The sequence below is a fragment of the Diplotaxodon limnothrissa genome, unplaced genomic scaffold, assembly GCF_057381915.1.
Source record: "Diplotaxodon limnothrissa isolate DT_005_m unplaced genomic scaffold, D_limnothrissa_male_GT1.1 unmapped_scaffold_7, whole genome shotgun sequence".
In the NCBI taxonomy this organism is placed as follows: domain Eukaryota; kingdom Metazoa; phylum Chordata; class Actinopteri; order Cichliformes; family Cichlidae; genus Diplotaxodon; species Diplotaxodon limnothrissa.
This window is the reverse complement of record NW_028188561.1, coordinates 669,624-697,286: the sequence shown is the minus strand read 5'-3', so window position 1 is coordinate 697,286 and position 27,663 is coordinate 669,624. Positions and strand designations below refer to the sequence as shown.

Below are 27,663 nucleotides of genomic sequence, written 5' to 3'. Positions count from 1 at the left end.
CCTTCCTGCCTTTAGTCTCATTCATGAGCAGTATTAGTTTTCTTCTAACATCCAGAAGTCTGCACCATGTGTTTCATAGTTTGTAACAAGCCTTTGACAGTTAAACATCATGTGACCGAAAAAGAAAAAAAAGAAAAGAAAAAAAATCACACAAATTGTATGTTAACCTCGTTTATTTTTAGTTAAGTAAACTCTAAAAATTCTAACAGATTGCTGGTGCTTAGAATACAGTTGAATAACTATTAAAAAACAGATGATATAATATTTCTGTCCAGGTTGCAGTCTTGATGATGAACATGCTGTTGCAAACTCTGCTCCTCTCAGTGGAAATGCGCCTTCTCTTTTTAAAAGTCAGTTCAATCTTAAAATTCACTGTTAAATCCAAAACACACCAGATAAAGAAAAGCGAATGGTTCAGTCTAACACATGTGCCAGTGAACCATCAAACATCTCTAAAACTGTGCAGTTATGAAACGTAACTTTAACCTCAGCCAAACCAATTTGCTCAGTTGTGAATAAAACAGCGAAGTAAACGTGACCCGACAAACAAAACCTGAGTGAATTAAGTCCAGCGTTTAACCACTGAGAGCTCAAATTCAGGTGAGGTTTCAAAGCTGTGCCGGTGATTGGACATCAGCCGCTGATAAAGTAGGTTTGCCTATAAAGTGCTCTGTTGGGAAACAAGCTCCAGCAGCTCTGCATTCGGGAAAAAAACTATATTTACTTATCTTGTGCAGAAAAATGCGCTGACATTGCTTTATATCGAGCACCGGCTGCCCAGTTAAATTGTGACTATCACCAGGTAGAGTTGGATGTCTCGAGACCGGTCTTGTCTCGAGACCACTTTTACGTGGTCTTGGTCTCGTCTTGGTCTCGACGGACTTTTGTCTTGGTCTCGGTCTTGGTCTCGCTGTTTCGGTCTTGCGTTCTCAAATCGACATAGTGTTCGGAAGATTTGGAGTTAACCATCAGCGGAGCGGGGGGGTGGCTTACTGGGCTTAAGCCCGGGTCATTTTTTCAGAAGCATGGGGTCTTTTGGAGTGTAATTTTTTAGTTAGATGCCTGACTGACAACTGTATAAAACAAAAACAACACACGAAGCACAGAGTGCACCGTCGTAAATTCCCCCTAATTTTGGTATGATCCGAGCTCAGGCACTGGGCGACTGAGCACAGCACCCATGTGAGCGAGGGGGGAGAAGCTGCTGCCTGCGAGTTTGCTGCAGACAGAGGAGAGCTTAAGTTTGACCAGGCACCAAAGCAAATCATTCGTACTGAACTAATAATGTAAATATGACGGTGTATCACAAAAGATTGATATCAAACTGATCACTTGGTTGCGTTACTTGCTCTTCGAGTGAATCAACAAATGGATAAATAAAAAGCCGAACAGCAATGCTGATTTTTTTAGAGAGTCTTAGCTTACATTTCATATTTTCAGTTGTTACCCTCCACGCAGAGGCGGAGCCAGACATTTGAAACACCCGGGGCTTAGCCCAAAAGGGTAGTATGCATGTGGGATTTTTTTTTTTCCCTTGGGGGGGGGGTAGAAATGACTGAAAGATTAATAGGCTCTGTTTTGAGTTTTGTTCAAAAAAGAATGACTTCATATAGGGAAAAATATATATCACATATACAGGACACCTTAAACTAGTTTTTTAATTAAGCAGCAAGGCAGAACAAAATCAGGGCTGTATCAAGACACAGGGACTAAACCCCAATTCAACCAGACCCAGAACTGATCCAGAATTAAAACAGGACTACAACAGTTCAAAATCAGGACTACTTGGGACTTAACCAAGACAGAATCAGAACTAGATGATAGTAGCACTAAAAATCATCATAGACTTGCACTACATTTATTTTTTAATTTTACCAAAGTACAATATTTAGATTGAGAAAAGTTTATATAATTATTTAGCCTTGTTGTGCAAACAAGCCTGCATAACTTAATAAATATAGAATTTGAAAAATAACAAACCTAAAAAGAAACACTAGGTACGAGATACATGAGGACCTATGATACAGTGATACTTTTGGTAAACAACCATTTGACTAACATGTGTGTCTCACCTGGGGCCCGTTCTTCGTACCTCGCTAGGTAAGTTAGCTGGATTAGATTGTTGACGATTTCGCGTGATCTTGGATCGTTCGGTTCCCCGAAGCTCATCCGGGACTTGCTGTCATAGCAACAGAGCCGTAAGCGTAAACCTGCTCGGGAGCAGGTTTACTTTATGTAAACAGGATTAGATCGCGGCCACGCAGGTATGTCCGCTTCATTTATACGAAAGCAACAGCGATATTCCACCACTGTTTCAACATAAATAAATAACATCAATGTAACTAAAGATAATGCAGCACTTGATCCTTTTATTGATTTCACACAGATACATACAGGTCATATCCTAAAAACGGGAAATGTACTATTAACATTCTATTACATGTATGTGATTATTACAGATGTAATTCATATTTCAGAGTAGTAATTGTAAATTACTTCGTGTAATCAAGATGAGAGACCACGGCTATAAAAGCGAAGGTGGATTTGGGAAGTCTGTCGCAGCCATGTCCTGTCCGTTTACGCGAGCCACCCATTGAGGAAGGTGCAAGATTGATAAGGAGAGTCCTCAGAATCCAGCGTATATTGCGGGACAGACAGGATCCTTTAGCTCAGCGCGACAGTGTGCTCATAGAGAGATATCGATATTCCCGTGAGGGTATTATTCACTTAACCAACTTGTTGACGAGGGGGTGCAGGACCACCACCTGTCTTTTTTTGCTCCGCCCTTTTCTTGGTTGCTGTTATGAACAAACAAACAGATTATTTCAGGGTCTCTTTCCAAGAGACGAAAAGCAATATAAGCGATAAATATTACCATTCTGTAGGATATTCTTATATTCCACTTTTACTTGTTCCCATGTTCTAGTGGGTCCTGTTGTGGCTCTAATGTGAAAGGGGATATAATATAACAATATAATATAATGTAATATAATATTGGATAATATAGTGTAATATAATAAATCTATGACTAAATAATAAAGTGACTGAATAGTGGTATTGTCATGCGCTTTGGGTGCCTTGAAAAGCGCTATATCAATCCACTCCATTATTATTGTTATGATTAAATTACTTACGAGTTTAATTTGTCAGCAACTTTCTGCCAGCCCTCACTCCTTGCTTTTGCAGCCTTTGCAGTGTTCCCTTGCGTTTTAATTAAACTCTGAAACTCCTGAAATCCCTCAATCAAGAGTTCTTGCTCTGCTGCCGGAAAATACCGAGCGCGCCCCTTCGACATTTTCGCCGACCAATCAGCGGGTTGCCGATCAATGTTTCTACTATCGATGCGTAGCCCCTTTTACGACACCCAGTGATGTCACATTACTGCGTCCAGCAGTACTAATCGTCGACAACAGGTGTGTTCGGGGAACCGGATTAGCGAGCTCACGGTTAGCGCGATGGTTTGATCTTGGATGTAGTGAGCGACGTACGAAGAACGGGCCCCAGCTCTTGTTCCATCTCTGTTCTGTCCTCATTCTCCTCTCTCTCCCTCTCTGTTCCTCTCTCTCTCTTTGTGCTGACAATCATCAAATATACAGATATTTACAAACTCTTCAGATAAAAACACAAACACTTTTTTAATTGTAACATCAAATCAGACTAAATGTTTATTTTTTTTAAAAAAAACATATTTGTTAACTTTAAGAGTAAAGAGAGAAACTATCTGTATTTCTTAATTGCAAATGGCACCAAATTGTATTCAAAACTGAGCCACACTTATGGAGCTCCACAGATCTTTTCCTGGTGTTTTGATTGACATCTCTTGATGTTCCCATGTCACAGAAACAGGCTCTGTGTTTTGCCTTATATGCATCCACAGGTGTGCCACCAATTTACTCACATGGACTCTACGAACCTATCAGAAGCTTCTTCAGCTCAGAATTGAATCGTCTGGAGTTTCTTATTAATTAACAATAAACTTAGTGTATATGTACTCCTAAATTTGATGAAAGTGATTAAAATAGACAGTTCCCTCTTTTTATTCTGACATTTAACTAATTCAAAAGATATTTCAACATTTATTTATCTAAAACAAAAGTTTACTCTAAATTGATGTTTAACAGTAAAAAAAAGTTTTTATGTTTTCTCCATAAAGTGTATGTAAATATCTGGTTTCAAGTGTGAATATACTGCTGTGTATTGAAAATCCTCTTGTTTTGCATAGATATACTAAACAACATCCAAAGCATAATATATAAAATAACATCTACCTGAGTTTTTTCTTTGAAAGAAGCTCCTTATGTCCATTGTTGTGTTCATCAGTACACAATTGAAACCGATTTAGAGAGTTTGTTTAGCCGTGGAGGCAGGGGCGGAGCGTGGGGGTGGCTTACTGGGCTTAAGCCCGGGTTGTTTTGTCAGAAGAATATCTGGTTTCAAATGTGAATATCCTGCTGTGTACTGAAATCCCTCTTGTTTTGCATATAAATATACTGAACAACATACAAAGCATAATATATAAAATAACATTTACCTGAGTTTTTTCTTTGAAAGAACCCTCGAATGTCCATTCTTATGTTTCAGTACATAACTGAAACCGATTTTGTCGGGGAGGGTAAGAACTGAAAATATGAAATAAACACACGTAAGCTAAGACTCTCTAAAAAAAATAGCATTTGTTCGGCTTTTCATTTCGCCATTTGTTGATTCACTTGAAGAGCAAGTAACGTAATATTGGTCAAGTGATCAGTTTGATATCAATCTTTCGTGATGCACCGTCATATATACATTATTTGTACAGTACGAATGATTTTCTTTGGTACCTGGTCAAACTTAAGCTCTCCTTAGTATGGCTGGCTCCGTCTCTCCAACACCGCACTCACGGGCAGCAGCTGCCCCGCCCCCTCGCTCAGTCGCTTAGTGCCTGAGCTTGGATCATACCAATATCAGGGGGGGATTCACGCACAGTCGTAAATTCCCACAGTGTGCACTATGTGCTTCGAATATTGTGTGTACTTTTTGTTTTATACAGTTGTCAGCCAGGTATCTAACTATGAAAAAATTACACTCCAAAATACCCCGGGCTTCTGACAAAACAACCCGGGCTTAAGCCCAGTAAGCCACCCCCACGCTCCGCCCCTGCCTCCACGGCTAAACAAACTCTCTAAATCGGTTTCAATTGTGTACTGATGAACACAACAATGGACATAAGGAGCTTCTTTCAAAGAAAAAACTCAGGTAGATGTTATTTTATATATTATGCTTTGGATGTTGTTTAGTATATCTATGCAAAACAAGAGGATTTTCAATACACAGCAGTATATTCACACTTGAAACCAGATATTTACATACACTTTATGGAGAAAACATAAAAACTTTTTTTTACTGTTAAACATCAATTTAGAGTAAACTTTTGTTTTAGATAAATAAATGTTGAAATATCTTTTGAATTAGTTAAATGTCAGAATAAAAAGAGGGAACTGTCTATTTTAATCACTTTCATCAAATTTAGGAGTACATATACACTAAGTTTATTGTTAATTAATAAGAAAACTCCAGACGATTCCATTCTGAGCTGAAGAAGCTTCTGATAGGTTAGTAGAGTCCATGTGAGTAAATTGGTGGCACACCTGTGGATGCATATAAGGCAAAACACAGAGCCTGTTTCTGTGACATGGGAAAAATAAAGAGATGTCAACCAAAACATCAGGAAAAGAATTGTCGAGCTCCATAAGTGTGGCTCAATTTTGAATACAATTTGGTGCCATTTGCAATTAAGAAATACAGATAGTTTCTCTCTTTACTCTTAAAGTTAACAAATGTGTTTTTTTTTAAAAAAAAATAAACATTTAGTCTGATTTGATGTTACAATTAAAAAAGTGTTTGTGTTTTTATCTGAAGAGTACATAAATATCTGGTTTCAACTGTATATTTGATGATGTTGGTGTTTGGCTTGATTGTCAGCACAAAGAGGGAGAGAGAGAAACAGAGAGGGAGAGAGAGAGAATGAGGACAGAACAGAGATGAAAAAGAGCAGGTGAGACACACATGTTAGTCAAATGGTTGTTTGCCAAAACTCATCAGAACATGTATCTCGTACCTAGTGTTTCTTTTTAGATACCATTTGTTACTTTTCAAATTCTATATTTATTAAGTTATGCAGGCTTGTTTGCACAACAAGGCTAAATAATTATATAAACTTTTCTCAATCTAAATATTGTACTTTGGTAGAATTAAAAAATAAGTGTAGTGCAGGTCTATGATGATTTTTTAGTGCTACTATCATCTAGTTCTGATTCTGGTTCTGTCTTGGTTAAGTCCTCAGTAGTCCTGATTTTGAACTGTTGTAGTCCTGTTTTAATTCCGGATCAGTTCTGGGTCTGGTTGAATTGGGGTTTAGTCCCTGTGTCTTGATACAGGCCCGACTTTGTTCTACCTTGCTGCTTAAATAAAAAACTAGTTTAAGGTGTCCTGCATAGAATAGCATCTGGCTGCAGTTTAAAGACTTTTTTTGTCTCGGTCTCGGTCTTGGTCTTGGTCTCGTCTTGACTCGGTCTTGGTCTTGTCTCAACTTGGTCTTGGTCTTGTCTTGGTCTCGATACCCTCTGGTCTTGGTCTTGTCTTGGTCTCGATACCCTCTGGTCTTGGTCTTGTCTTGGTCTCGGATTAGGTGGTCTTGACTACAAGTCTATCACCAGGTAACGTGGGCGTGTTTCTTGAATTAGCAGCAGGTGTTAAACAACCGCTGACAGGTGAGTAGGAGGATGCATGCAGGTAATCTGAGGGCCTGCTGAGCTGATTGCTGGTGTTGTGAGAAAAATGTCAGCTCGTTCTTTATGTTACAGAAGCACAGAGACAGAAGACCAGGCGGAAAGAGACGATTGTTCAGTGAAAATGAGAATCTGCGAATGCAACATGTGGAACACGGACAGTGTTGGGGAGTAACGGAATACATGTACCGCCGTTACGTATTTAAAATACAAAATATGAGTAACTGTATTCCGTTACAGTTACCGTTTAAAAAGGTGGTATTCAGAATACAGTTACTTTGTTGAAATAAATGGATTACACTGCGGTACTTTCCTGTTTCATATTGTTGTGTTTTCCTCCGAAAACAATAAGTTCCGTTGGAGCAGCCTTTCAACGCCCTTTTATTCGCACGTGTGAAGAGGTCATGTGATCAGTGACCCCATGAAGCTGTAATCAGTCTGTTTTTATTTTATTTTGAAAGGATGAGCAGGAAGGAGGCGTGGCTGACTCTCCCACGAGATCAGACGTGAACTTCAGCTACAGCCAGCAGGTACGTCCCGCAGCGTAGCTTGAAGGTGACATCATCGCGTGTGTGACAGCGGTGCCAGGGTAGCTCAGTGGTTGGCGCTGCTGCCTCGCAGTCTGAGCGTCTCGTTTCAGACCCGGGGAAGATCAACTTCCTGCTTCAGACTTCAGGAGAATATTATTGCGACCGCGCCACAGACTGCAGCTGCCATCTCTGCTCCGCCTTGTCTCGGTGGGCGGCGACAAGCTGGACAGAGAACAGCTCTAAACATTGTTCGTCCAATCAAAAACCTGTACAGCAGGCCTAAAGCGCCTGTCCAACGTCATCCTCCAGAGATCGCAACCTCTGAAGGTGGTGGTGCTTGGACTTTGAGCACTTCCTGTTCCTGTGACGCGCCGAGCTCTCTTCTTCTCTTGGTTTTGGTCTAACGGCAGTCGGGACAAAGGTCGTGTCCAAATTCATGGGCTGCACCCTCCTGAGGCCGCATTTGTAGACCGATTACGTCACAGCGACGCGCCGAAGGCTGTCCAAATTCGTAGACTCCTCCGAATGCAGCCAACAAATGCGTCCTCCTTTTCCCCGAATTTGAAGGATGGGTCGGGTGTATCCTTCGTGGCTTACCATATCCCAGAATTCATAGCGCGGCCCAGCCAAACTCCAGTTTCCAACAATGGCGGCCGCTACTAAGTTTTAAAATTACTCATACTAATCTTTCTGGGTCACAAAATAAACTTTTAACGTATTTTCAGGCGAGAAAGTAGCTCTGTAAACATCAAATATCTGCTCGGTTTATCAAGATATCGCATATTTGCATAAGTGCTTCGCCGTTTTCGGAGACGTCTGCTACCCACCAGCTCGAAAGCTAGCCGGGAGCTCGAGGGTTACTGATGCAGCCGAGAACGGCACAACGCCCGGCACATCATTTTCAGATCACCGCGGACTTTCGCTGCTCGGGTTAAACGTAATATATAAGTCACTTAGACAACCTAAAAATGTTATTGTTGGGCTTTTTTCAGTGTTTTGTTTGTTCGTGAGTAAATCGGTTTGGCTGAGATTAAAGTTATTAGATTAGATAAAATAAAACTTTATTAATCCCCTGGGTGGGTTCCTCCTTGATTTTTACACAGCTGACTAAACGTCAAACAGAAAACTGATTAAACAGAAGTATGAGACAGTTGAGAATTTACGCCAGTGTCCTGTTATACTTTAGATAGCAAGGATCAGACGGCTGAGTTTATTAAACTCCACCGAGACAGCGGTGACGCTAATCAGAAGGCTAGACCGTCCAATTTCACGGCCGTTTATGTTGGGTCTGTGTTTCCACAAACCCCGCTAATTCTAGAGACTTATTCATCATGAAGAAAACAAGACAGTCGATCGATCCATTATTTGCACAAGGGAGGCCTCATCTGTGTCCAGCACGACAAAGAACCCCAAATGGTGGCCTCCTCTCGCTGCCTTTTATTGACAAACTTCAAACAATAGTTTACAAAGCACCTCCCCTTGCAACCCCCCTTTGGTTACAAGACAAGGACTGTATGTAAGTGTGTGTGTGTGTGTTATGTGAGAATGTGTGTGTGTGTGTGTGTTATGTGAGAATGTGTGTGTGTATGTGTGTGTGTGTGTGTGTGTTATGTGAGAATGTGTGTGTGTGTGTGTGTGTGTGTGTGTGTGTGTGTGTGTGTGTGTGTGTTAGACCTCCTGCTGACCAAAAGGGTCATAAACCCAGGAAGCCTACATCAAAAGAAACAGATCTTTCAGTTAGGATGTATCTACAATAAAACCTCCCCCAGCACAGAGTGGCTGGAGAGGTGGTCAGGATCAAAGGAATGGCTTGATCCTACTGCTTAAACTAAGACTATACAAATTTAAGAAACACAATGGCAACATTCAACAATTAGACTTAACATTTCCCTCCTTTTTGTCATTGTATACTTAAATTTCAACTTATGCACCCTTTGTTTAGACAGTGTCAGTGTAGCTTTCATTCATACACAGGCTTCTGTCATGTCAGTAATTTCAGTCATTTCATATTGCTGTAAGAGTACATAATTAACAAATGTATCAGAAATCATTTTAGTTAGCAATGATCTTATACACGGTAAAATGCATCCTATACATAAGCAAATCAATATCAACAGTTCAAAAACAGGAATTAATATTTTCAAAAGAAGATGCCACCAAGGACCAGACAGTAACCAAGCTATCCAGTCTTGTGGCGGATCTACTCCTGTCGTGCAATTCATCATGTATTTCTTCAAGTACACAACTGAATGTCAAAGGTCAAACAAGAAGAATCATCATTCTCAAAAATCATATGTCACTACAATCCAACTGTATACAGACATAGGTATTTAAACGCATCAGTTGACTTTAATGTTTGTCCATATGGCTCTCAGCTAACTTCAAAGCTGCAGCCTAGCCAACACCCTTCTTTATGACTCCTATCAACCTCCCAAATCTTCTCACTGTAGGCATCCTGTGGGGGTTAGAGTCAACTTGTGAATTATCTGCATTTACAACTCTTCTCCTGTCCTGTTGTCACCACAGAAAAAGCTTTGTAAAGGAAATTGGATCAAGCTGTTTTGATCTTCTTGGCTCAAAACCTCAAGTGTTCATGATGTAAATGTAGACAAAAGGCTTCTCTGTTTACATCCTTCTTGCAAAAGACAAAAGAATAAGTGATGTTGCCATGTTCCATGGTTAATCTCCAACTTGGGCTAATCCATTGTCCTTCGTACACATAGGCAATTGGCCTGTTTCCAGTTCGTTTAACTGTATAATGTCCTGCAACAAGTCATATTCTTTGAGTCAGACGAGCAGGTCTGTCTCACCAGAGCAGTTCACCTTCCCAGCTACTGGTGAATCAACCTTCCATTCAGGTTCAGAGGAATTGAAAAGTTGGCAGTGTTCCTGGATGTGTTGCCAAAGCAACCAAACAAACTGTCTCGCTCTCAGTGATGCTATAGGGCCACAGTCCAGAAGAATGTGTAGCCAGTGGCATCACAAGCATAACCATTGGTCTCGTTCTTTATGTGAGCGGTTGTGTTCTTAAACTGCCACCAGTAGTTGTTGAAAACCCATGCGGGTACTGGGTGTGGTTTGCTCTGTTCCAGTGCGCTCCCTGTCATCCCACTCAGGGTCCACAGGCACAAGAAGACGCACAGCACATTCCCAGCCATTCTGATGAGTACCTGTGGCTCAGTTGGTTTCTTCACCGGATTGAGACGAGGGGCCCTGGAGGCTTTCCCCCCCCCTTTGTTCCCGGTCTTCCTGCCACTTACTCCGAGCTGGCCTGGACGTGTGTCACCTTCTTGCAGTGCGCTTGATATATCCAAGTGTTCCTTCCAGCAATCTTCACTGCTGTAGTCGTCGTCAGCAGCATCCGATATGGACCTTCCCATCGTGGACTGGACCAGCACTTCCTCTCCATGGCCTTATCATCATCCAATCTCCAGACTTCAGGCTCTGCTCCTGCGAAGAAACAGAATCATCTGGCAGATCATTTGTTCTCATGACTACTTTACTTTTAAACATTTTCAAGCATCTAATCTGCTAATATGCTCTCTCTTCTGCTTTTCTATCATCACTACAGAAGACTGGAACTCTAAATGCTCTAACATGTGTAATCTCAAAGAGTCAGACCGTTCTCTGTTGGAGTAATCCTCATGTACTTATTCTATACAGTCTAACCATGTCCTGCCTGTCTTCCTAAATCTTAACTTTACTGTTCCATTAGTTCTCTCTGCAAAAAAGTTTTTTTTTAAAGTATTTAATAATCCTAGAGTGAGTATAACGACTGCTCATCTCCCTCCTGTTTGAGACATGGCATAGCCAATGGCTCAATATAGCAGCAGTCTTATACAAATTATAGACAGTACTGGTGTATCACACAGATAAAAAATCATCCTGCAAGCTTGCTCCCTCTGTAAGTCACAACTGTTTTCCTGCTGTAGGTGAGTGGGCCTGCATGTCTGCTGATGCTGTACTGATAAAAGGTTAACACCATGTTTAACTACAGCTGCCTCTTTTGTGATCTTATCTGCAAAAACTTTCCCTAATGCAACTGGATCTTTCCCTCACATGTGTGCTGCACATTTACAAACGGCAATTCCACTGGTTAACAACGCTGCCTCCAGCAGAATTTGCAAAAGTTTGGTGTGTTCTGCAGGTTTCCCTGTAGAGGTTGTCACACCGCGTCTCACTCACTGCACTACAGAAAAATGTACAGTAGCAAATGTCTACTGCCTATCAGTGTATATTGTCTCTCTACAGCTTTACACGCTTCCGTTAAGGCTAGCATCTCTGCTGCTCAAGCAAATATGACACATGCTAGTTGTCCTACATAGATAACTCTCTCTCACTGTCTGCTACAGTAAAACGTGTTCTAGTCTGTCCCTCTGCTATTGTAAAACTCAAATCATCAGCAAACCAAACCTTTCCCTCAACGAGTGGCACATCTATTAAGTCATTCCTCAGCTTACACGTCTTCTCCTCGCGCTCTCTACACTCATGAGAAGTGCCCTTCCTCCGTTGGCAAAAAGGGTTGGACAGATTCAGAATTCTGCACCACTTTATGGTAATATGTGTGGTTGTGAGAGTAACAGTAACATTAAAGACAAGTGTCTTGTAGGTGACAGAAATGTAAGTTTAGTCTGCGATAGTAAACATCTACCTCGTGTGGAACTAACAATGTCAAAAGGTGAAATAAACCATTGAAACATTGTACAGCTTAAGCTGCTGCACATACTGATCTCACGCATGGAGGTAAAGCACGAGCAACTAGAGCTAATCTTTTAGGATAGTAAGTTACTGGCTTCACTTGTGGAAAAAGTGCTGTTAGTTATTTTACAGTCACCTTGTATTTGTGCTGTTCACAGAACCACAAGTCCATCGCTGGACCTCCTCTGCGCTGTCACTTTTTGGAGCTTGGCACGCTCCCTCAAGTTCCATTTTGTGGGCGATCCTCTCAGTCACTCCTTCTCGTCATGGCACCTCACGACATCTACAAATTGAAAAAATGACACTCCTCTCGCCACACGGCTTTCGCCACGTGTCAACTCCCCAATGAGACATGTAAAAGAGTGTCGCACAGTCTCCCTAAAACAATCTCCAGGGTTTGTCCCTTGGAGCAGCTTCACTCCAAGCTGTAACCCTGTGTAAAACATTAGTCAGCACTTAAATGTTCAACTTGTTTAACTCCCAGCTCCTGTATCACAGAAGACAAAGTCTTAAAATTTAAAACAACTTCACATTTGCAACCAACTATAGATCATGAAAGTAATAAAGTATTCAGCATCACAGAGACAAGTATCATTGCAGGTTTATTCTAAACCCATTAAACTCCTACTTTTTCCCATAATTTATTCCAAATTATTTAACATCTCAATGTTATTCCACATTGTAATCAGTGAACTTCACTTATAGGCCATCAAAGCCTCATCTGAACAAGGATGCACCACTTGCATAGGTTTAATACTTGTAAATAAACAGCTAATCACACAAATCACTGCAACAATAATAGAAAACATTGCCTGCATATACAAAATCTGGAAATAAAATCAACCTTCACACGTATAAACAATTATATCAAAAAAGTAATAAGCATTCGGCACGGGCGAGACAAGTGTCATGTGCAGGTTTTCTCAAATCATTAAATCACTATCATTACCATAACTCGCCTCAGACATGGATCATCCCATGTGCTCAGTTAACATTAATGTAATCGGTGACTTCTCTTAAGCAAAGTCACTCCACTCATATATTATTATTATTATGGGTTCAAAAGTGGCCAGCAAATGAGCCCATAATAAACTATTCCATAAATATCGTAATCTCTTATTTGTTTTACTCATGTCACTTGTCCACTTCTGCTGAATGCTACATGCACTCTTAAAGAAAACAAAACCTGTAATAAAGAAACAAACATCCACCAGTTGTTCTGCTAAAAACCACATCATCAAATCACATGAAAAACTGCAATGCTGTAAGAAAAAATGCAAATATTAGCGCTGCGCAGGTGTGTGCATACTTTCTCACAGTAACTTCTGTGAGTACCACAAGTTAGTCAATGACACACACATGGTAAATTCACAGACATAGAATTTAAACTAAAAAGGTTACATTTTCAGAGTTCACATAGTCATGTGACCCACAGGAGGAATCCTGTGGTCTCCTTCTGCTCCTGCAACAGAGAACCACACAGAGATACATCCACACCTTTGTCAGGTGGGGGTTGACTTCACACAATGGTGTTAAGTCAGTCAGTCAGTTCCCCATTTATTTTAAAATTCTTACTCATTCACTCAGTGATTCCTTCTTTTGCTAATTGTGGAAATTATCGTCGCATTCGTTTCCACGCTCAGCAAAACAACGTCATTTCAAAAAGAAAAATAATTTAGACTGGATTTCCTCGTTGAATTTTTTTGGACAGGAACTTGTTTCCTGATTGTCCCAAATAAGAGCCCATTTTAATTTTGGAGAAGCTCACTTTGCAACAGTTTTCTCGACGATGCTTCGATTCTAATCGTGCAGATCTGCTCAAACAGAGATCATCAAACAAAACTTTCAGTGCACCATGAAAGTAACAAAATAAAAGAAAGAAAATAAAAGAAATCAAAGAAAATAAAGGAAAGCAAGGCCTTGTTTAAGTCATGACACGTGTTCTTCATGCCAGGGGGATAAATCGTCACAACCCAATTGGCAGGTTCAACTTTAGTAATAAAAGACAAATTAACAGCCAGTTTAATCTCAAACATTCATCCAATCAGCCATACACACAACATACAGCATAACCCTGTTGTCTTAGCACATAATAATTTTAGTTCTCATGTAACTAAATGTGTGCCATGGTAAAACTTCTTCACACACCAGATGTGTATATGCATGTGGGGTTAGTATGGTTAATGCATTTTCAGTATGTTTTTGTGTTCATCTCTCATCACACTTCCATTATTCTCATCACTGCTTAAAACAACACACATCTCTCTCTGTTTTTCTTCTTTAACTGTACTTTTCTCCAAAACAGAAAATAGCATTACAGCTGTTTCAGACCCAGAAACACCAAGCACTCTTCATGCTATCATTCATCCACACAACTATTTTATTTCTTTTTGGCCACTGGGCAGGTGACTTGCAGAATCACGTCTGCCCAGCTGGATACCTTTCACACACACCATGACGTCAGACACGCTCACACTCGCGGAATTGATCAGGAGAAAAACTTTCTTCATCTTCACACTCTGTTACAGAAACACCATATGTTGTTTTTTTGTGTTGTGTCAGGGATGGATATGTAGTTGTAACGTTTGTGTTCACTAACTTTACTTTCTGTTTCCTCACTTGCCTAGTCTGTCTTGGACTCAATGCTGCTCCTAATATGCCTTTAATCTCTCCTCCACTTCTGCCTCTGCTCTCTCACCCTCTTCTCTGACTCTACTTTTCTGCTAACATTCTTGCTCTTTCTAATGCTTTTCTACGGTGTTGTTCTAGAGTAGTTGCAGTGGATTAAGCTGTAGTTTCATCCTCAGGTTTCACAACTACTTCTTGCAATATTGCTCTTTTAACATTCTTGCTTCTCTCCTCTTCTGAGCCTGCTCCAGCCACAACTTAGCAACTGCTAACTGCAATTCCTTCCTCTGCTTCGCTTTACCTGTTTTACCTGCTACACTTACAGCTATTCTTTCTACCAGCATTTTACACTGAACTTCCACTAATGTCCCTTCAAATCCACATTTCTTACACCAACAACCTACATACTGCGTGCTGCCTGGTAAAACTTTCTGCATAAATTTTACATCTCCTTCTAAGGCAGACTTACACATTTTATTCTCCATTACAAGACAACAATCAGCCACACTCACGCAGACCACGTCTGGCCCGCACACACACAACATAGGCCTATCGCTTGCGTCTGCACGCACAGCCTGCGCTCTCTGTTGAAAACTCTCAAACGCCCCATATGGCGGAGACTTCAACCTTCGGACACTCTCCAACGCCCCAAATGGCGGAGATTCCGGACTCTGAACCTAGGTTCTCTCCACGCCCCAAATGGCGGAGAACTCTCTACGCCCCAAATGGCGGAGAAGCCTGCGTCTCTCTCACGCGGCTAGCGCGCTCCCGGACTCACGTTTAACTAGAGCTGGGCGATATGAGATTTTTTCATATCACGATATGTTTTTTTCATTTCAGACGATTACGATATCTATCACAATATAAGCCAAATAACTATATTTGTAAGATTTAAATGTGCCGTTGCTCACAAGTAAAATGTGAAATAATCAGCAGCTTGTTTTTATTTAAATATTTATTTCCCATAATAAGTTCAACAGGGTAGATGTACTTCAGGAACATGAGACTTTTTCAGATAAATAAAGGCAAATATTGCAAACTACACAAAAGGCAGCCGCTAAAGCGTTTAAGTTTCAAAATAGAACAAACGAAACAGACTAAATTGTCAATTCCACTTAGAAACAAAATATTAATTCTAAAAAATAAATCTTAGTTTGTTTTACAGAAGAACAGACAAAACTGACTAACTTTTGTCAATATCAAATAAACTGAGAACTAAAAGGAAATTCTCAATCTCTCCTTGTTGTATAGCTTAGCTTTTCAAACAGTTTTAACAGTTACTTTAGTCTAACAAAAGCCGAATGACGAATTAGCGCTTCCAGTCAGAGACTGAGGCTACGTCCACACGTACACGGGTGTTTTTGAAAACGGAGATTTTCCGTTTTCGTTTTAAAAAATAATCCCGTCCACACATAAAGGCAGAAATGAAGGAAAACGCTGCTATGAACATGCCAAAGCAGCAGGTGGAGCTAGATTCCTAACCGTGCAGAAATGTTGGCCAATCAGAAGTCTAGAAGCCTCGGTGGGAAAAAGTAAACAAAGCTGCGGCATAGAAGCAGAACCGAGTCGTATGTGTGGACGGACAGTAACTGTGTGTATGTAAGCATTTAAACACTGCAGAGAGTAACAGTATTGTAGAAATTCATTTCACCGAAACAATAACGTGGCGCACAGTGTGACGCATGCACCAGTTTATTGTATTTCCAGACTTGCTTTCGGCACAATTTACAGTGCACGCTACTCTGTTTTTGTCAGACTTGAAATAGCCGAAATACCTTCACACTACGGAACTTCTATGGCTCTTCCGTTCGACAATCTCTCCGGCATTGGAACCATCATCTGGTTTTTCTTCGGTCACGCTCGGTTGAATTTTCTATTCGGCACACTCATTTCCTCCATTACGCGCTGGCTCCATTACCCGCTGGCTGCTTCCCAAACAAACACACGTGCGGCTTGGCACTTGTGCTGTACATAACAAGTCACGTGACGTGACGCTGCGGCTGTGATTGGTTCGGCTCTGCGCTACTTAATTTGGATTGGCTGACCTTTTTTTTTTTTTTTTTTTTTAAAGAAGACAAGAGCGGCGAGGTCTATCGCGATAGCTTAATTTCTCTATCGAGTAAAAGTTATATCGCGATACATATCGTTATCGTTCTATCGCCCAGCTCTACGTTTAACGCACAGCCCGTAGCCGCTCTCTAAGGCCTTCTGTACTCACTGTTTGTTTACATTCATGGGAAGAGTCTCTGGATCCCGTCAATCGTCATCCATCCCGAGGGGAGGTCAGGCGCAAACTTCCCGGCCTGGTGGCAAGCCAAAAACACCAGGGCTTTACGTCAATCATCCCAGACGTTGCGGTGGCGTCCTCTCCCTCTCCTCGGTTGATGCAATGTGTTAGGCTCCGGCTCCGAAGGACCAAATAAATGTTGGGTCTGTGTTTCCACAAACCCCGCTAATTCTAGAGACTTATTCATCATGAAGAAAACAAGACAGTCGATCGATCCATTATTTGCACAAGGGAGGCCTCATCTGTGTCCAGCACGACAAAGAACCCCAAATGGTGGCCTCCTCTCGCTGCCTTTTATTGACAAACTTCAAACAATAGTTTACAAAGCACCTCCCCTTGCAACCCCCCTTTGGTTACAAGACAAGGACTGTATGTAAGTGTGTGTGTGTGTGTTATATAGCATCTACTTACATCATGGTAATGTTCAATTATTCAGTACAAAGGGAGTACACAACCCATTTTTCCCAGAGCTTCTTGAATTTCTCAAGCTCGAGTCTAAGGACAAAGGTAAGTCTTTCCATTCCAAAAATTTCTTCCACTATCCCACGCCATTGGGCCCGAGTTGGAGGGTCTGCCTTTAGCCATCTTCGGGTTATGGCCTTCCTGCAGCCAGCCAAAAGTATTTTCAATAAATAATTATCATTATGTGGGAGTGCCGTAGGCAATTTGCCAAGATACAACGTATCAAATGAATAGTCTATTCTAATCCCAATTATTTTGTTTATCTCAAGGGCCACCTCCCCCCAATATGGCTGGATCCCTGGGCAGGCCCAGAAGACATAAAAATGGTTTGCCATGGGGGTTCCACAACCTCTCCAACATAGGCCCTGGCTCTGTGAGCCTGTTTGCCGAGCTGTGAGTTTAGGAGTGTTAAAGAATCTCACTACATTCTTCCAACCAAACTCTCTTAAGGACCTTGAATTTGCAGTGGTAGCCTGAGACTCACATATTCCCCACCAGCTGTCCTCTGAAATTTGTGAGCCTGATTCCCTCTCCCATTTTTGCTTAATGTACAACGTAGAGTGATTTTTAGAGGCTTGTATACTACCGTATATTTTAGAGACCATCTTTTTAGAGTCCTTTCTCTTGTATGCCTCTTGAAAGATATGAATTAGGTTGTATTCGTTTTCATCTCTGAATAGTAACGTCTTGTTGTAATAGTCTCTAACCTGCAAGTATCTAAAGAAGTCATGCTTTGCCAGTCCGTATGTATCTGAGATGGTTTTATAGCTTTGGATTCCCCCATTTGTTGCTAGTGAACAAAAAGAAGTAATTCCTCTCAGAGTCCACTGTTTAAAGGTCCCATCCAGCCTGGCAGGCACAAACTCCGGGTCATAAGCTATCCAATTCAAGGTCCTAGCCTGTTTTTCTATTTGTAGTTTCCCCACTACCCTGAACCATAGTTTCAGGGTGAACCGGGTGAAATGGTTCAAATCTTTGTAAAATTTTTCAGCTTGGTTCTTATTTCCTAAAAGAGACTGTAATGGGAAGTCTAATTGTGTAATTTCCATATTTTTCCATTTAGCTTCATAGTTTGGGGAGCACCAGTTTACCAGGGGCTTCAGTTGTGCGGTGTAGTAGTAATCTTGTAAGCACGGCAAAGCTCGTACTGGACCCTTGGTCTTCTGCCGTTTCAGATGAACCGTGAGATCCATCTGTCCCACTCGTCAAATTGTTTTTGGGTTATCTCCAGGGGTAGTGACTGGAAGAGATAGAGAATTCGAGGCAGAACGTTCATTTTAATTATTTCTGTTCTATTACTCATATCCAAAGGGAGGAGAGACCACCGAGTTAGGTCAGATTTGATCTCTTTGTTGAGGGGGCAATAATTAATTTCATAGAGTCTAGACATGTCTTTCGTTAGGTTTACTCCCAAGTATTTTATTGTGGGAGAGTCCCATTTGAAGTTAAATTTCTTTACAGTTTCCGGTCGAGGTGTATAATTGAACGTAAGGGATTGAGTCTTTTGAATATTTAGTTTATAGCCAGAGTAGTGATTGTAGGCTTTTAGTAAGGTCATCAATTGGGACAAACTAGATTCAGGATTTGTAATAAAAAGAAGAACATCATCCGCAAACATACAAGTCTTGTGTTCTTCACCCCTGATCATTATTCCTTGTATTTCAGAGTTTTCTCTAATAGCCTGAGCCAGAGGCTCAATGTACAAGGCGAACAGGGACGGGCTCAAGGGACAGCCCTGGCGTGTCCCTCGCTTCAGAGTAATATTTTGAGACAGGTGTCCATTAATCCTGATCCTGGCTGTTGGGGAGTAATACAGTGCTTTGATACATTTAATGAAGCCATCTTTGAATCCGAATCTTGCTAGTACCCTAAATAGATATTCCCAACCCACCGAGTCGAATGCCTTTTCGGCATCTAGGCTGACCAACATTGCACTAATATTTCCTGATGTTATATGATCCATCACTTGTAGCGTTCTCCTCAGGTTGTCCTGAGTCTGTCTATTTGAAACAAAGCCTGTCTGATCTAAGTCTATCAGCTCCGGGATAATTGATTCCAGTCTCTTAGCTAGTATTGAAGCAAATAATTTATAGTCCACGTTAAGGATAGAAATTGGCCTATACGAGCTGCATTCTTTTTTATCTTTGCCGTCTTTTGGGATAATTGAGATAACTGCTTCTCTCCAAGATTGTGGGGCTACTCCTGTTCTTAGTGTATGATTAAAGCAATTAAGCAGCACTGGTGTTACTTGTGTCCTAAATGCTTTATACCATTCGGACGGATAACCGTCTGTACCTGGTGCCTTATTCGCCTTCAGTCTGGAAATGGCTTTATGCAGCTCTTCAGCAGTTATCTCTGCCATGAGTTTTTTATTTTGCAATTCTCCTATAGATGGTAGGTCTAATGAGTTTAGAAAGGCTTCCATCATTGTATTCTCTACTAGGGGAGGTTGGGTATATAGGTCTTTGTAATACTGTTCAAATGCCCGTTGGATATCCTCCAGTTTACTGCAAATAATTTGTGACTCAGGGTTCCTGATTTTATGAATTCTGTTCTTTTCCTGTTGTTTTCGCAGTCTCCACGACAGAAGCTTCAGCGCCCTAGGTCCCGTCTCATAATACTTTTGTTTTGTAAATTTGAGCTTTTTTTCGATTTCCTCGTCGTAAATGCTGTTTAAATCTTGTTTAATTTTGTTCATCCTCCACTCTGTTCTATCTGAAGCATTCACACAAGGCAAACTGCCAACCTCCTGGTACGACGCTTCCATAACTTTAATTGCAAAAAAGGGGAACGACAACTGAGTGTGCATCATACCGGCCGATTTCACTTCTGAACCTTGACTTTAAGATCCTAGCTAAAGCGCTGGCCCACAGGTTGGAAAGGGTCAATATCAGGGGTAATATTAATAATTGTTAATAACCTGCACACGCCGTCCAAGGACACTCCAGAATGTGTTCTTTCCCTCGATGCAGAAAAAGCATTTGACCGTGTAGAGTAGAACTATTTATTTGCTGTGCTGGAAAGATTTGGGTTCGGTCCCAACTTCATCTCATGGATCAAGTGCCCATACTTGTCCCCTGTTGCGTCTGTTTGCACTAATAGCCAGAAATCAAAACCATTCCCACTCAAACGTGGCACACGTCAGGACCGGCCCCTTAGCCCGTTGTTATTTGATCTAGCTACTGAACCTTTAGCAATGCTTTTTCGAAGCAGTAAACTTGTCCAGGGCATACAAAGAGGTCAAACTGAACAGTCTCTCTCTATGCTGACGATTTATTGCTTTTTATCTCAAATGCACATGCTTCCCTAACGTCTATATTGTCTCTACTCACGCGTTTCAGTCAAGTCTGTGGTTATAAATTAAATCTGTCCAAGAGCGAACTTTGTCTATCAAATGAAGAAGCATTTCCAATAGATTTGTCGGGTTTCCCCTTTAAAGTGGTCAAGGAGCAGTTCACCTACCTGGTATTACAATTACAAGAAAGTATAAACAACTTCTCAAAGCCGACTTTTTTACACTATTGAAGAATGTCAAACAAAGCCTTCAACAGTGGTCACCCCTGAACACAACTGTGGTCGGACGAATTAATTCAATTAAAATGAATATCCTTCCTAAATTCTTACACATCAAATCAAAATGTATTTATATAGCACATATTAAAACAACAGTGTTGACCATAGTGCTTCACAGTCAGTGAAAACACGAGACAATTAAAACAAACAATAAAACAGGACAACAAACAATAGGTAACAACACAATAAGCTAAAACAGCCAACGAGTTAGAATCAAAGGCCAAAGTAAAAAAAATACGTTTTAAGACGTGATTTAAACGACTGGATCGACTCGGCAGTACGAATATGAACAGGGAGGTTATTCCAGAGTCTGGGTGCCACGGTTGCAAAGGCCCGGTCACCTCTCGACTTCATTTGAGTCCTAGGTTGTGCAAGGAGCCTGTGATTGGACGATCTAAGTGCTCTGTTGGGATTGTGTAAGTGGAGGAGTTCAGAGAGATAGCTGGGCGCTAAATTATTCTGAATTTTAAAAGTGAACTAAAGAATTTTAAAATCTATGCGATATTTGACAGGGAGCCAATGTAATTTGGCTAAAATTGGGAGTTATGCGTTCATAGATTCTCGTACCTGTTAAAAGACGCGCAGCTGCATTTTGAATTAACTGAAGCCGGTAAAGAGAAGAGTGTTGGAGGCCCGAGTAGAGGGAGTTACAGTAGTCCAGTCTGGATGTGATAAATGCGTGGATAAGCTTTTCAAGGTCCTTTAAAGGAAGGAACGGCTTTGCTTTGGATATCTGACGCAACTGGCAAAAGCTGTTTTTACCACAGTGGAGACGTGTTTCTGAAGTTTAAAAGAGAGCCATCCAGGAACACTCAGAGGTTTCTTACAGTGAGCGAGAGATGGCTGGCGAGAGGGCCAAGGGCATCAGCTAACCGGTCTAGCAGAGTGTGACTACCAAAGACTATGATTTCGGTCTTATTTTCGCTCAATGTAAGAAAATTATGTGATAACCAGAACATTCAGAGGAGCCACCAGGGTCTTTAGAAACACGCTCTACTTCCTGCTTCACGCCTGAGGCTCTGCAGTGACGACCTCTGTTCTGCAGCTTTTAATGTCTAGTTTCAGCCTGAGTTTGTTCAGAGTCGTAGGACGCCATCAGCAGGAGCTGGAACACGTGAACTCGTCATTGGTGAAGTAAGAAAGGTAAAAATGCAAAGAGCCAAATGATGCCAGAAGAATCCGTGACGTGCAAGTCAGTGGCATCCAATCATAACTGTTGAATTTCACTCATTAAACTGGAGCTCCGCCTTCTTGGATGATCTGTTGGTACGGTAACCTCACAGCAGCCATATTATTGGTCAGGTGAAGCTAGCAGACAGCAAACATGGAAGTTTATGGGACTGACTCACTGCTGCCTCTGCTGGACATCAGAGGAACTGCAGCTGATGTAATGTTTTTGTTGTTCAGCCTCCTGCAGAAGCTCTGCCCCCCTCCAGACTGTCTCTGCCCTACAAAGTGATGAAGTCTTTGGACGGGGACATTTACAGAAACCTGGAGTTCGATGTGTGGCAGGACACCTGCAAAGGTAACGCAGGTTTAACTAATCCAGACCAGCGTCAGGATAAAGTAATGCTGGTGAACTGAAGCTGGACACTGTACAACTGACGGCTGTGTAATCTGATTACTTCCTGTGACGGTCTAATCTGATCACTGTGATAGAGATGCAGAAGACGGACTACATGGTGTTTGCAGGGAGGCGGTACTTCCTGGGAGACAAGTGTCAGGTAAGAAGACTGTATTGGGGCGATCGTGGCTCAAGAGTTGGGAGTTCGCCTTGTAATCGGAAGGTTGCTGGTTCGAGCCCTGGCTTGGACAGTCTCGGTCGTTGTGTCCTTGGGCGAGACACTTCACCCGTTGCCTACTGGTGATGGTCAGAGGGCCCGGTGGCGCCAGTGTCCGGCAGCCTCGCCTCTGTCAGTGCGCCCCAGGGTGGCTGTGGCTACATGTAGCTTGCCATCACCAGTGTGTGAATGTATGCGTGAATGGGTGGATGACTGGATATGTAAAGCGCTTTGGGGTCCTTAGGGACTAGGCCATTTACCATTTATTACTGAAAACTTTATAATGCGGATGTGAACAAGGTTCAGACACAGAGGTCAGAGTTCATTCACACCAAACCGCCTCAGGCTCTGACCTCACAGCCGGCAGGTTATCTAGATGCTACAGGATACAAAGGGAGAGTGCCCAGTGATGCTTAATAAGGCTGGCGCTGTTTATGACATGGTGAATTATTTTTTTTATTCTGATTTATGTTGATGTGCAGAGACGGACGTCCTCGTCAAAGCTCTGTCAACATTTTACATGACGAGAAAAAAAGGAACCGCTCTCTGACCTTTGACCTCACCTGCAATAAAATAATCCACCAGTGCATCTAGGCTCACTCTCCTTTACAAACTCTTGACACTTCCTGTATTCCTTTCAAATTAAAAGCTCTCAGCATTTCACTACACTGAACTTCACTTCTTAAAGAGGCTTTTATGCTGAAACATTTGGAGGAAGTAGTTTTGGAGAATGTAATTATCAAGCACGTAAACATCAAGGGGACTCTGGGTAGCGTGACCTCTGAGGCGTCTCGGTATGCGTGTTGTGAGTTTTTGGTGAGGTCACTACAGCGAGGGGTCAGAGGTCAAACTTTAATCAGCTGTTCAGACACTGAAAGCACTGAAAAACAGTTACTGTCTGTGGTTACTGTCTGTAACTCTTATGAATGAAGCTCCAAAAACATTTGTGGTACTATAAGATAGGTGGCATTTTGTTTTTGGCTCCACCCCCTAGCCACCATGTTTGTGACATCAGGAATGAAACTTGTTTCAGGTGCGTCTGGAGCCGAAGGGCAAGTACTACAACGCCTTCATCCAGGAAGTGGGAACGCACTCATCCGCCATCACGGTGTTCATCGAGAAACTGGGCAAGAAGTAACACACACACACGCACACACACGGCAGGATCACGTCCATCAGTGCCGCTGTGACATCACTCATGTGTCTTTCCTCACAGACACCTGGTCCCTCTGACGGACCTCAAACCCGTGAATCCGGTTCCCGTCTGGAATGTGGCTGCCCCCTCCAGGAAAGGAGACCTCGGTGCTTTTTTTTTTTCCCATCCACTCCCTGTTTTGTATTATCCTTTTCCTGTGTTACTCACCTGACTTCCTGTACGGTCTCTTCCTGTCTCTCCCTCAGACCCGGACTCTCGTGGTCAGCGGCGTCAGCGGCATCACCGCCATCGCTACTTCAGGAAATCTCGTGGGATGAAGGGAACAGAGCTGCTAATCCCACCTCCTCCTTCCTATGGAGGCCCCGCCCCCTCGAGTCTGCCACCTCGCTTCCAACCGGCGGGCCACCCCCGCCCACCCCCTCCTCCATCACCTGGAGCTATGACCTATAACCCCTATGCCCCCCCTCGCCATCACCATCCCCCCCCAGCCCGAACACCACGCTACGGAGCCTTAAGGTGAGACTTTACCTGAGATGCACCTGTGCAGTTTGACTCCATCACAGACACAAATGTTTTAAATGCACTTTTCTGAAGGTGGGACCCGCCCCCTTAGTTACCTGATCGATGTCAGTGGCTCTGACCATCAGTGAAAAATATCATGTTAATGAGGAGTGTGTGTGTGTGTGTATGTGTGTGTGTGTGTGTGTGTGCACGCGCGCAAATGTTTCTGGTCAGAAGCTCCACCCATTTCCTGAACCGTCACCTGATTGGTACTCAGCTGACCTATTACCATCCTGGTCGCAGGTATTATCAGGACTACGAGAGCTTCACCTTCAGGTCCCGGTAAACGCACGACACGCCAACACGCATGACACGGCAACACGCACGACACGCCAACATGCACGACACTGATGTAACCACCAGGAATGACCGGTCAGCTGATCTCTGAAGCAGCTCCTGTTTTTAAAATGAATCGAGTCATGTGACATGAGGTGCCGTAATCGCAGACAAAGTCACTCTGGCCTGAAAGAGGATGTGATGTCAGTCGGTGGGTTTTTATTTTCTCCTCCGTGGTTTTTTTCAGGCGCAGTCGGCGTCAGCTGGCGGCGGCTCTGAACAAAGAGTGTCAGTTTGGTTTTCCCGAGGCGGTGGAGGAGCCGGCCGATCTGGACGCAGCCATCTCGTACTACCAGCTCGATGGCGCCAGCGACGGTGTCTTCCCTCCGCTGCCAGTGAGTATGTACTTGGAAAAATCCTCCGATGATGCGGCGCGTGTGTGCACAGAGCGCTGAGGCAGGTGGGAGGGGCCGTGTGCTTCACGTGGTTTATGGTAAACACGTTTAAATGATGGTTACTCAAAAACCAGATTCTACATTACTGAGGACAGGTGAGGTAAGCAGCGACATCACATCTTTAAGAGTGTCCCAGATATTTGTCCTCTGAGACGTCAGACTCCATTTTATTGTGTGTGAGCTGAGATGAGTAACTGAGGTTTTTTCCACTTCCACGTGACCATAGCTATCGCCCCCTCTAGGCCATTAACAAGAATGCAGTTTTAAACTCCTACAAACATGTCTATCTTTTATATACAGTCTTTTCTTGGTTGTTGCTGGCAGCCAATAGAAAGGGCCCTTGAGTGAGGCGGCTGATGATTGGTCACAGACTTGTTGTCGAAGAAGAAGAGTCAGGTGTAACATTTTCAGGTCACATTTTACCGTTTCCTATGCAGGGCCCCACTGTGGCTCCTCCCCCCTCCATTGGTGCCCCAGCCCCTCCCTCTGGCTCCTCCTATAGAGTTCAGAGAGGCTCTGGGCCCCTCTCCCCTGCCCCCCCACCCAGAAACACTCCCGTGTGCTCGTCAGAGGAGGAGCAGGAGGACATAAGCACAGTGGAGGACCAGGGTGAGGACGCCACTGCTCACTTCAGATTTTCACTTCCTTCCCCTTAGTAACCTTTCACAGTAAAGGTCTGAGAGGTTTTTACTGTGAAAACTCATCAGAAACTGACTTTAATTGTGTGTGTGTGTGTGTGTGTGTGTGTGTGTGCGTGCGTGCGTGCGTGCGTGTGTGTGTGTGCGCGCGCGTGGCTCCCGCATGCAGCCGAGTACACGGAGGACTTCATCTACAGTTCACAGGGTGAGTAACGTGATCCCGCTGTGACACGCCTCCCTGCAGCAGCCGTATTGGTGACTCTGTCTCACATTATTTCAGATCAGAGTTTCCAGACCTCCGGAGTTTACAGCGCCACTGAGACCTCCACCAATCAGGTAAGAGCTGACCTCTGCCTCTGTCTCCTGTTAGTGTGATGCAGGTCAGCATAATGTTGCACATGAAAACTGGTTTGAAATTCGCACGTGTGAAGAGGTCATGTGATCAGTGACCCCATGAAGCTGTAATCAGTCTGTTTTTATTTTATTTTGAAAGGATGAGCAGGAAGGAGGCGTGGCTGACTCTCCCACGAGATCAGACGTGAACTTCAGCTACAGCCAGCAGGTACGTCCCGCAGCGTAGCTTGAAGGTGACATCATCGCGTGTGTGACAGCGGTGCCAGGGTAGCTCAGTGGTTGGCGCTGCTTCCTCGCAGTCTGAGCGTCTTGTTTCAGACCCGGGGAAGTTCAACTTCCTGCTTCAGACTTCAGGAGAATATTATTGCGACCGCGCCACAGACTGCAGCTGCCATCTCTGCTCCGCCTCGTCTCAGTGGGCGGCGACAAGCTGGACAGAGAACAGCTCTAAACATTGTTCGTCCAATCAAAAACCTGTACAGCAGGCCTAAAGCGCCTGTCCAACGTCATCCTCCAGAGGTCGCAACCTCTGAAGGTAATGGTGCTTGGACTTTGAGCACTTCCTGTTCCTGTGACGCGCCGAGCTCTCTTCTTCTCTTGGTTTTGGTCTAACGGCAGTCGGGACAAAGTCTGAGTGTGTATTTCCTGTTTCTGTTCAAAAACATAAACGCATTCATTCCTTTCTTCATACGGGAACAGGGATATCTGCATCTGACTGAAAGGAGTATTCCTTTTTCTCTTATGTCCATCACACTTTTTCTAGGATAGACTACTTGACTAGTAAATGGTAAATGGCCTGCATTTGTATTGTCTAGTCCATAGGACCCCAAAGCGCTTTACACTACATTCAGTCATTCACCCATTCACACACTGGCAATGGCAAGCTACATTGTAGCCACAGCTGCCCTGGGGTGCACTGACAGAGGCGAGGCTGCCGGACACAGGCGCCACCGGGCCCTCTGACCACCACCAGTAGACAAACATGGGGTTAGTATCTTGCCCAAGGATATTTGGCATGCAGCCAGGAGGCAGCCTGGGATCGAACCACCGACCTTCTGATTAGTGGCTGACCTGCTCTGCCACCTGAGCTACAGCCACCCCACATTGCATGTGCCTGTGAATACCGTGCCATAGTTATATCAGACCACGCCCCTTTAATTCTGACTGGCTATGCCTGACTTACCTAGAACAGACAGGAGTTGGCATTTTAACCCCACACTACTATCTGATAATACCTTTCTGGAATTTATAAATAACCAAATTAAGCTCTTTTTAGACTCCAATCTTTCCCCAAATATTTCTAGCCTTTTAGTTTGGGACTCAATGAAGGTCCTATCCCGAGGGCAGATCATTTCATATACAGCTAATATAAAGAGGGTAAACTTCAAAGAAAGGCAAGAATTAGCCGATAAAATAAAACACTTGGACCATCACTATGCATACAATAAGGACTCTGAGGTTTACAAGAAACATATTGAACTCCAAACCAAATTTGAA

At 42.9% G+C, this 27,663-nt stretch overlaps 1 pseudogene across 1 annotated transcript in view; it reads left to right on the top strand.

Moving 5' to 3' along the window:
* Window positions 1-27,663, top strand: part of LOC146606799 (UDP-N-acetylglucosamine transferase subunit ALG13-like) — a 41,530-nt pseudogene that overhangs the window by 6,639 nt on the left and 7,228 nt on the right. Inside the window, exons 6-16 of the transcript XR_014905387.1 lie at window positions 22,353-22,470; window positions 22,605-22,669; window positions 23,760-23,860; window positions 23,943-24,028; window positions 24,128-24,398; window positions 24,618-24,725; window positions 24,967-25,114; window positions 25,612-25,783; window positions 25,982-26,017; window positions 26,093-26,148; window positions 26,306-26,374. The product of XR_014905387.1 is annotated as a UDP-N-acetylglucosamine transferase subunit ALG13-like (transcript). The remainder of the gene's footprint in view (window positions 1-22,352; window positions 22,471-22,604; window positions 22,670-23,759; window positions 23,861-23,942; window positions 24,029-24,127; window positions 24,399-24,617; window positions 24,726-24,966; window positions 25,115-25,611; window positions 25,784-25,981; window positions 26,018-26,092; window positions 26,149-26,305; window positions 26,375-27,663) is intronic.